The sequence below is a fragment of the Mya arenaria genome, chromosome 11 (assembly GCF_026914265.1).
Source record: "Mya arenaria isolate MELC-2E11 chromosome 11, ASM2691426v1".
NCBI lineage: Eukaryota > Metazoa > Mollusca > Bivalvia > Myida > Myidae > Mya > Mya arenaria.
Window position 1 is genome coordinate 44,792,322 of NC_069132.1, and position 10,985 is coordinate 44,803,306.

The 10,985-nt window shown below is 33.9% G+C and overlaps 1 long non-coding RNA gene across 1 annotated transcript; it reads left to right on the forward strand.

Moving 5' to 3' along the window:
• The first annotated feature begins 231 nt into the window (after positions 1–231).
• Positions 232–3,723, forward strand: LOC128207915 (uncharacterized). The gene is made up of 3 exons (XR_008256776.1): positions 232–384; positions 552–721; positions 3,659–3,723. It is a non-coding gene; the product is annotated as an uncharacterized LOC128207915 (long non-coding RNA).
• Positions 3,724–10,985: the final 7,262 nt, after the last annotated feature.

The following is a 10,985-nucleotide window of genomic DNA, read 5'->3' on the forward strand; positions in this document are numbered from 1 at the left end:
CAAATAAGATCATTCTAAGATGCTGACTTGATAAATTAGCCTCCATTTCCTCTCTTACTAGCATCCTTGTGTTGTCCTCTTCCGTGACCTTCGTGTTTAGCTAGCTCTTGCTTTGTCATATTGATTTCCTACAATCGTTATATACAGAATGTCATATTATAACTAGAGAAGGTGGAACCAAAGCCTATTTATCATATATTTATATATATTCAGTGCATGGAAGTTGGGGTGGATGGAGTGTGTGGGGTTCCTGTAGTGTCACATGTGGTGTTGGTCTGAGGAGAAGGGACCGTTACTGCGATAGCCCGTACCCTTCTAAGGACGGTAATCACTGCTTCAGAGACGGAATCAACTATGATATCTGCACTGGACCATCCTGTTCAGGTTATACCTTTAAATATGCTGGAGGATTAACTTTCAGGCTAATTTGCTACTTTAAATGAGTAGAATAAACTGAAGAATAGTCTAGTTTAAGACATACTCGTAGTGTTGATAAAGCAATTACCTAAAACATGAAAGTAATTCATGTGTTTCCCCCTGTTAATATTCAGTGCATGGCGGTTGGGGCGGATGGAGTGCATGGGGTCATGCAGTGTCACATGCGGTGTTGGTCTGAGGAAGAGGGATCGCAACTGCGACAGCCCATACCCCGCCATAGATGGTAACTACTGTATCGGAGACGGAATCAACCATGATATCTGCGCAGGACCATCTTGTTCAGGTAACTGCTTTAAACATGTCGCATGATATTCCTTCAGAATAATTTATCACTATATGTGCTGTCTTCTGAAGAAGCTGAACTATGTCACACACCAAAACTTAGGTAGGGGTTGAACCTAAATCTAAATGAAAAATTGAAACGTTTAAAGGTACTCGCTCATGTTTTCGGGAAAAAAAAATATTTTCCCGTTAATTTATCTGTTTTATTATCATTTTTTACTCTATGATGTCGAAAATTCAGAAAAAAAAGTTATAGTATAAAAACAATTGGTTTTAGTGGGGTGCGAACCCAGTCCGGTAAAGTCAAGAAAACATTAGAAAACTTCTTTACAATACATTGATAACATCACGTGATAATGTCATTCAACCAATCACGCAACAGCAAAGCTGTTATTAAGTGATTATTAGCGTTGTTAACGCCAATGAAAATTGTGGTTTTCAAAGACGATATTTGTACAAATATCAACATTTGATTAAAGGGTTCCAGTTTTTGGTATTTTAGTCTAAACAATCCTTATGATTTGCCACACTTTAATACAAACGAACATTTTACAAAAAACATGAGCGAGTATCTTTTAGGTGTTGACTTTCCCAGCCAACTTTGAATTTATGAATACATTTTATATGTCCGTTATTTATAGAATACACGATCGCGAAGCTAAGTTATACCGCTCTTATTGCGAGAGTTTTGGGTCTTGTAACTTTTGTTTACCGTATTTACAAGGACAGTGTTCAGTTAGTAGCATGCTTATAAGTCAATATTGTTGTAAATACACTCCAATATGATTCAATGTCAATTAGCTTACAATCATTGTTCAAATGATAGCAAAACTATAAAGGGACACCAGGCACAAATTTTGCCATAACAAACTTATGTGTACATCACTTGTATCAATCAAATGTCATTTGTATCTATTACAAGCGTGGGTTTTGAAGTATCATATTCCGATTATGTTGTGTGCATTATCATATGATAAAGCGATTTTTAAACTAAAAAGTTGTTTAACTAAATATCCTACTCTGTCAATTAAGCACAGATTAGACCTGTTTGATAAACTCATTTTTCCAATATGGTTCGGAAGTATGGGGACTACAAAATAGTATACAATTAGAAAGAGTACACCTGAGTTTTTGTAAGGATTTATTATGTGTTAGAACACAGACTCAAAACAATTTTGTATATGGAGAGCTTGGTAGAACAACATTGTTAGCTAAACGTTGTACAAGTGTAATATGATATTGGATGAAAATTATTCAAATGGAGACTATTAGATACGTTAGGATAGTGTATGATCAAATGTATTGTGATTTATATGATAATCCAAATTTTAAATCATGGGCTTTTTTGGTGAGGCATTTACTCCAAACCTTGGGCTTTAATCATGTTTGGATGTACCAAGGTGTTGGAGATGTTAACTTATTTATGTCTACAGTCAAACAACGAATAACTGATATATTTATACAAACGTGGATATCCGAGTTAAATAATTCTACTAGAGCTAGATCATACATATTGTTTGCAGATTTTAAACTTCAATCTTATTTGTCAAATGTAAATATAGTAAAATATAGGTCTGCTTTAACGAGAATAAGAGTATCTGCACATAGATTAGAAATAGAAACCGGTAGATGGCACAAACCAGTAGCAAAACATCACTGTGATAGAAAATGTCTTGAAGACGAATTTCAATTTATTCTTGAATGTCAACTGTATAAAGAACTAAGAAAACAATACCTGAAAACATATTATTATACTGCACCGAATATACCTAAATTTATTAAATTATTTAAATCGCAAAATGTAACTGTAAACAGAAACCTTGCCATTTATGTGTATAAGGCAATGGAACTAAGAGAAAGATATTTATTGTATTACGGGTAATTTTATTTGTTAACATTAACTACTTCACGCTTAAATGTAAGTTTATTGATGATATATCATTTGGTCGCATGATTTGATGTATTTATAATGTTGATCAGTTGCTTATATGAATGTATTGGACCTTGACTATGTTTAGAAACATGTTTCGTAATTATATTATGTATACGCATGGGCATTTTTGTCTAGATGTATTTGGAAATAAACTGTAAACTATGAAAGCAATTGAAGGAATAGGCTACGCTCATTGAAAGGGAAAATAAGGGAAAATAAAAAAGAGGGAATAGATATTATATTAAAGTATAATATACCTAAAGTTAAGAAGTATTTCGTAAAATGTGAGTTTTAAGGTAAAATGTTTTAAAATAAAAAATAAAATTAAAATTTCTGGAATTTTCATTTAGTGTAAAAAGTTTGAAAAATCAAATAAAATTAAAATTTTAGGAATTTGCCGAAATCTGTGTTATTTATTTGCAATACAATTATCTGTATTACACTATTATAAAATTCTGCTCGAAACAGTGAAAGATTATTTTTATTTCACTGGAAAAGCTCTATAAATCTTAGGAAAGCATAATATATATTATTTTGTAATAAATGGATTTTCTAATTTGAAAAAAAAATAATCAAACTGTAAAATTGCTATATTCTTATTTATTATTTGACATCAGCTGAGATTTCAAATAACATTTCAAATATAAAGGTATGCAAGATAAAAAAAAATCAATCATGTGATTCCGCTACGGGTGAGAAAATCCGACCCTTGGGCACGTCTCGTTGCCTGCATTCACCCCTACCCTCGTCTCAAGGTTTGCCCTTCGCGACGAAAACACATGAAAAATACTTGATACAAGCTACAAGAGTTCTATCTGCATGGTATCTTCGGCCATTGATGTTACATTATGTTCGTATTTGTGTTGAGCAAAAAACGGCCCTGTAAACTGATAGGGTTTAATGAGCAATACAATTATACATATCAACAATGGCTCGATAACACGTGAATGCATCATAAACGTTAATAAAAAAAGAATTGTTGAACATGAGTATTGCCTTTTGCAGCTTGGGGTACCTGGAATTCTTGGAGCTCCTGTTCCAACACATGTGGACAGGGTCTCATGCAGCGTAGTCGAGACTGCACCGGGGTCACTGGACCGTCGCCGAACATGTGTCTAGGAGAGCCACTACAGTACAAAACATGTAAAACGTCATGCTCTGCGCATTACCGTAAGTGTTTATATTCATACGATTGTATTGTATACTGAATCTGATTTCGTGGATTTTAGGAGTGACCTGCATCATTTTGATCTGAATTTCTTTTATTCTATTCATTATTTTGAAGACACGAAAGAGATTTCAAAACCATCAAAGGATCTGTTTAGTGTCAACTACCTTTTTCATAAGCTCTTTCGGCCTTCTTTTAGATCGGCTACTAGTAGTGATATGTCATTTTTTTAATCAGTATATTACTCTCAAATCTAAAACGAAAGGATTGGTAAAAATTAAATTCACATTCAGCAGAGAACATCATTATCTTTGTGAGTTTGGAAATTGAGGGGGAATACTTCTATTAAAGATGATGGAGTATATTGACCACATTGTAAAAGTTCTTGCGTAAGGGATTTTGCAAAGTGTAGCGTCTTAAAGGAATACACAACAAATATGTGAATTTTCGATTCCTTGTGACCCCATCAATTTTGGTATTATTTTAAAGTGACACTCTTATTCAAAATCTAAATATATACATGTATATCAAACATACATTTTGACTAATAAACCTTTAACTTCTTACTAAATAATGCATTTATGGAAAATACTAATTACTGATAACAAGATTGTAACCGTGTATTTAATAGCTGAAAATGCAAAAATATTAAATGATTGGTAAATGCTCAAAGTTTTACTGTGATCTACTATAGTCTCATAAGGTAGACATTCCGTGTTTTATGCACATTTCTTTCAAATTACACTCGGTATCCTTCATAAGAACCATTGTTTTCGATATTTATTCATCCTTTTTGGAAAATTAAAACAATAACATTTAATGTGGTAGGAACTTATGTTGAAGTACGAGTGCATCTTTAAAAGTGTGTTTATGCTGAAAATGTAAACAAGGCAGAACATAGCACACAAAACAAGCCTTGAACATTTCAAAATATGAGTTAGGACCATTTTTAACTCCGATTACAATTGGAAAATAGATAAAACTAAAATAGCTATATGTTTGATGAAGTTTGGTTCCGCTATGTTACAACAGCTACATATTAGTTATCAGCAAGTCATACCCCTTCAAATGACACCAGAATTACATGGAGGCACCAGACATGAAAATTTAACATTATGGATAATGGAGCTCATTTGTGGGTCGAGTTCCTTAATTATATCAGACTACGAAATAGTTAGATGACATGAAGTAATATTTTAATGATTAAGAATGGGTCCAGTCTGCGTAGCGAACGGGCCCCTCTTAATCATTAAAATATTACTTCAGGTCATCTAACTGTCTTAATATACAACCTCATTGGCTTACACATTGTCAACGCAACACATGACGCGGGGATTGTGTATCGGATGAGTGACAGTAGGCGGATCTTTAAACAACCGCAAAAAGTTCTTAATTATTAAGCCTTGTAATTAATGATTGCCTGTCTGCCCAAAGTATTTTGGGGCTGAAAATATAGGTTGTTTTCTAAATTTGCTTTGTTTTTAGATGCGACAACTTCTGCGTTTGCTGCGCACAACCTTGCCCATACTTCTTTCACGACACTGGTATTCCAGTCGACGTTTTTAAACGAGGGATCAGACTACAACAACTCTACCGGTATTTTTACTTGCCGGATACCGGGCATCTACTTCTTTGCCGTAACGTTGACAAAAATTAGGGGAAGTGGAGTGGACTTTGTGAGGTTTTTTATTCAATTTCCAGGTGATCAATTACTCATGCAGGTGGATCCCTATGATGACCCGAAAACTGATTATGGCAGCTACATTATTTCGTCATCAACGACTCTTAAACTTAAACAATCTGACACAGTTCGAATCGGTGGGGGATCAGAAGCAAACAAATTCGTTCCTACTACAGCATCATTTACCGGGTTTCTTGTAAGAGCTGATGCTGACTAAAATCATTGAATTTGAATTGACATTGGCAGACATTTGAATCCTTCATTTTTTAATAGACTTTTACACAATAAACTGTCAGACAAATAGCAGTGTAATTTTAATAACCAATATCTAACATGATGTATTATGTTAAAGTAATCCAAATAAAAGGAATGAATTTACACAAGGAATTATAAACCAGCTTGTCGAGGTTCTGATTTGTGCCTGAGTAGCATAAGAACACCTTAGTCCAACTTGGTGTACCTATTTACATTTGTATGTGTCCATGAATGGTAATTTCGCTGAGTACAGAGTTCAGCCTTATAAGGACTACCAGAATGCGGAAGATTTCTCAATTTTAAGGCGCACAATATAGGTTGATGCAAAAACAAAAATAATGCATTATCATGTATAACTTATATGGCTTAAATGATCAAAACAAAAAGGCATATGATTTGCATACTGAACTAAAAACAGCGATTTTTTGGCTCTTTTAATTGGGGGGGGGGATTTTTGGCCACGTAGGTATTAATTAAAAATATATAAAATTATCTGTACACAAATCATATGCTTTATTTGTTTTGATCATTTCTGGCACGTCAGATTTTTGTCGATAAACTAAACCTGTGTACCTTGGACGTGTTCGTTTATTTTTAATTATATACCCAGCGTAAATCCCTAACAAGTTGTCCTTGATGGAAAAATAAACTGAAATATACTCTATGAAACTATTTTTTGGTGAATTAGTTTGAATCGATCTACGTAATATAAGTGAACATATGTTGGGTTTTTTATCTCGTTAAAATGGCTTGCGTATCTCGTTAACACAACTTAGTATTCGTTTAAACGACAAACATATCTCGTCAAAACGACTTCGTAACTTGTTAAAACGACTCAGTAAAACGTGGAAACGAATAAGAATCTCGTTAAAACGATTTAGTAACTAGAACAAGTATCATGTATTGTTGTCTGAATTGTTAGAATATCATTTTATGAAAGGCCTTCTTGAAATTATTTTGTATTGAGATCATCACTTGACTTAGCCATGTTAACAATGTCGTAAATTCGAGTGATATTATAACGCGATTCTGAATTGTCAATATGTCGTTTTAACGAGACACATAAGTCGTATTTACGACATGCGAAAATCGTTTAAATGAGATACTAAGTCGTTTAAAGACATAAGTTATCCGTTGTAACGAGACGAGAAAATAACTCGTTTTAACGAGATACGTTAGTCGTTGTAACGAGACGAGATAATAACTCGTTTTAACGAGATAAGTTAGCCGTTGTAACGAGACGAGAAAATAACTCGTTTTAACGAGATACGTTAGTCGTTGTAACGAAATGAGATACTAAGTCGTTTCAGGGAGATAAGTTAGCCGTTGTTAAGTTACGAGTCGAATAACTTGGTCGTTTGAACGAGTTACTAAGTCTTTTAAAGAAGATACGTTAAGTGTTATAACGAAACGATATACTAAGTAGTTCAAACGAGATACGTAAGTCGGGTTAAAACGATATAAAATAACATGTATCTCACCTCTATACAATCGTAAGTTCCTTATTGTACCTAAAGAACTTTTCCCCTGTCTTTGTATAACATGCGGGGGGTATTATTGCCATGACTTCAGTATATTTAAAGTGGTACCGATTGCCATGAAAGATGTTGAGCGATCGTCATTTTTAATGATTTAAGAATTAAAAATATATTTTATTTACTCGAGCATGTCTTGTCGCATTCGAATCTGATCGGCCATTGTCCATAAAAAAATAGGATGTATATGGACGGTTTACAATGTCAGAACTCTTTGCATTTAAGTACGCTGGAAATAGACACGTAGTGATTTCAATGAAGCAGCTAAACTTAATGACTCTACTCTTGGGAATCTCAATTATTAATGCAAAAATACACTTCACTGGCAATAAATTTAAACTTGGCCGAGGTGCTCCGAATGGTGTTGTCGAAAGGTTGCGTTGGTTAAAATGAATGAACAACTGATTTGAAAGACGAAATATGCTTACTTAACTGAACTATTGATATTTTAATGTGGGCTGCAGGGACATAATTGTATTTAGCTGCACAAGGATGAAAAGCCAGGCCCCATTTTAAAAAAATACTTAATACATTAAGTCACATCTCAATCTCATTCTCAACTCTATCACCACAAAACTTGAAAAATATTAAAACTCGTACATGTTTTTGACACCTTTTAATAAATACCCGAGGATATTTTTGCTCTAGTCTTCCCTGAAAAGTCTACAAAAGAATTTTAATAAGACATTCTACGAGAAAATACGTTTGAAAAAAGAGTAAAGTCATGCAAGAATTTAAATCATACTATGCTCTTATGATATAAAATGTAATGAGATTGAGACTAAACTTGAGTATTTTTGCGATATTTGCGCCTCGGGAAAGACGAAAATACAGTTTACAAGAAACACCTTTCAAAAATGTTTTGAAATCCCGCTTCTGAACGGTCAGCGAAAACGGAGGAGTGCTTTTATGAGTTTGACCGGTTTTCGACGACTCTTTTCGTCCCCGTCTGTTTATTTTTTTCTTCCAGCGTCACAATACAGTTTGAACATGTCGCCCCATAAACTAAAGTGGAAATGAACTGGTTATAAACAAATATAGGATTACCGCACACAGCCGTTATTGGTTTTAATCAAGTGAATTGGTAGATTTAAACAGAGGCTGGATAGGTAGAAAAATAAAATCGCGAACACAAGGCTGGCTCAAGTGTAAGTATAATACATTTGCCAAAATAAAATGGTAACACTACTAAATAATATATTTGATAACATGTCAAATGTCGAACAATATTATCAACCCTTAATAGTGTTGATAAAATGGCCAAAATGGTCTCCCCTACCACCATTGATATACTATATATAGAGATGTACCTTAACGAACGGAAAAACGTGTATGCTGCGTACGTCGACAACTCTAAGTGTTTTGACAGGATATATAGGGATGGACTCTGGTTTAAGTTGATTAAGGAGGGAATAGACGGTAAAATATTAAAGATTGTCCGGTCTATGTACAGCCTGGTCAAATCGTGCATAAAACACACAAATAACCTCTCGGAATTCTTTGACAGTGGAGTAGGCCTTTTCCAGGGGGAGATAACCTCGCCGATAATGTTTTGCCTATTCGTAAATGACATCGAGATACAGATGCAACAGAATATTAACGCAGGACTTACGCTAGATGAACTGACAATTTTTCTCATTATGTTTGCAGACGATTGTGTCTTATTAAGTGAAACTGCAGAAGGATTACAATGCCATTTAGACTGCTTAAGGGATTACTGCGATAAATAGAGGCTTAAAGTAAATGTTGACAAAACAAAGATCATGATCTTTAAACGAGGTGGTCGAGGTCGAAATAATACTGACTTTGTGTATAACGGTGAACTGATTAAGATTGTTGGCACTTTTTGCTACCTAGGAATTAATATTAGCTCAAACGGTAAATTTCGAAAAGGAATAGACGCTATAGCTAATAAAGCGATAAAATCGGTGATGTCACTTAAAAGCATTACGGCTGGAGGTTATATACCAGTCAATATACATTTTGATTTATTTGATGCATATGTATTGCCTGTACTTGAATACTGCTCTGAATTGTGGGGGTTTGCCACGGCTGACAATCTTGAACGTATTCACAGAAAATATTTAAAGCAGATACTTAATGTTAAAATTACAACCAATAATCTTTCATTGTATGGAGAAACTGGTCGTTTCCCTTTGATGATACATAGGAAATTGAGAATTGTTAAATATTGGTTTAAACTGATGAATAGTTACAACACTAATTGTATATTATATGCAACATATTGTAAATTAATGAATGATTGTGTTAAAGGGCGAACGAACTGGTTGAGTAATGTGAGACTGCTGTTACAATCAACGGGTTTCAATGAGATATGGCTATATAGAGATTCTGTTGTTAATATACCATGTTTTATAAACCAATTCAAATTGAGACTTAATGATATTTATGTTTCGCAGTGGTTAGAAGGTTTAAATAATTCATCAAGTCTTGTGTTATTTAGTGCTATGAAAACAACATTTGCAATGTCTCCATATTTATGTTTAGTTGACAATGTAAAACACAGACATGCTTTCAAGACTTTCATCACACAGACTCAGGATCGAGGACGGACGTTACCGAAATATACCAAGAAATGAGAGGAAATGTGAACTCTGTACCTCTAATGACATTGAGGACGAATACCACTTTGTGTTAATATGTGACAAATATGTACACTTACGGGAACAATATATACCGCGCTTTTATTTTAATAGACCAAGTGTGTATAAACTTGTGCAACTATTGAACACTACCAAGAAGACTTTGCTACACAGATTAGCGATATTTATTCTTAAAGCAAATGAACATAGAGATGCTTATTTAAACGTTCCGGGATAAGAAATTTACTCTCATGAAAATTATGTTAAAATATGTACTCTAACTTTGCTAATAGTTGCTCAATTGCTTTTTGTTTACTCCATTTATGTTATCATATGTATTGTATGTGCATGCATTACTAAATATTCCTAATGTTTATGATTATAAGCTGTATATGCTTGTATCTAAATAAATATTCTGTTCTGTTCTATAATAGTGTTTGTATGAAGTTTCGTATATAAGGGTAGTTCTGGTTGTTGTTGTTTTTAATACATGTTCAAGTCTTGTAGTAATCATAGGAAATAAACTTGTTAAAATATTTACTTTTTGAGGATTCGACACGTTGATTGCCATGTGGTTGTCTAGGGCCTTAATGTTTATATGTTTATATGTTATAAGGCCTGAGATCAGATTGCAGAAGTAAAAAATAACTTGACGATTTCATAACCGCAATTTTGTGGGTAATCGCATTCTCGTCATCCCCCACCCCCTGAAAACTCGAAATGGTTGGAATTAGCAAGCATTTTTATATGAACTAAACATTCATCTAAGTAGGGTTTATTTGTCATTAAGGATATTGTTCAACATATTGAATGCTATAACCGGATGGTCATGTGCAAACATCGTAGTCAAATCCGTCTCCAAAGCAATGGGTACCATCCTTAGACGGGTACGGAGTGTCGCAGTAACGATCCCTTCTATTAAGACCAACACCACTTATCACGCGGCATAAGCCCCATTCACAACCGCCCTAACTACCATACACTGAATATTTATAGAATACCTCTGGTTTTATCTTTTCTAGTAATGATTTTACGTGACCAACATTAAAGTATATTTTAATGATTTATTGATCTATGTTTTGTATATTTA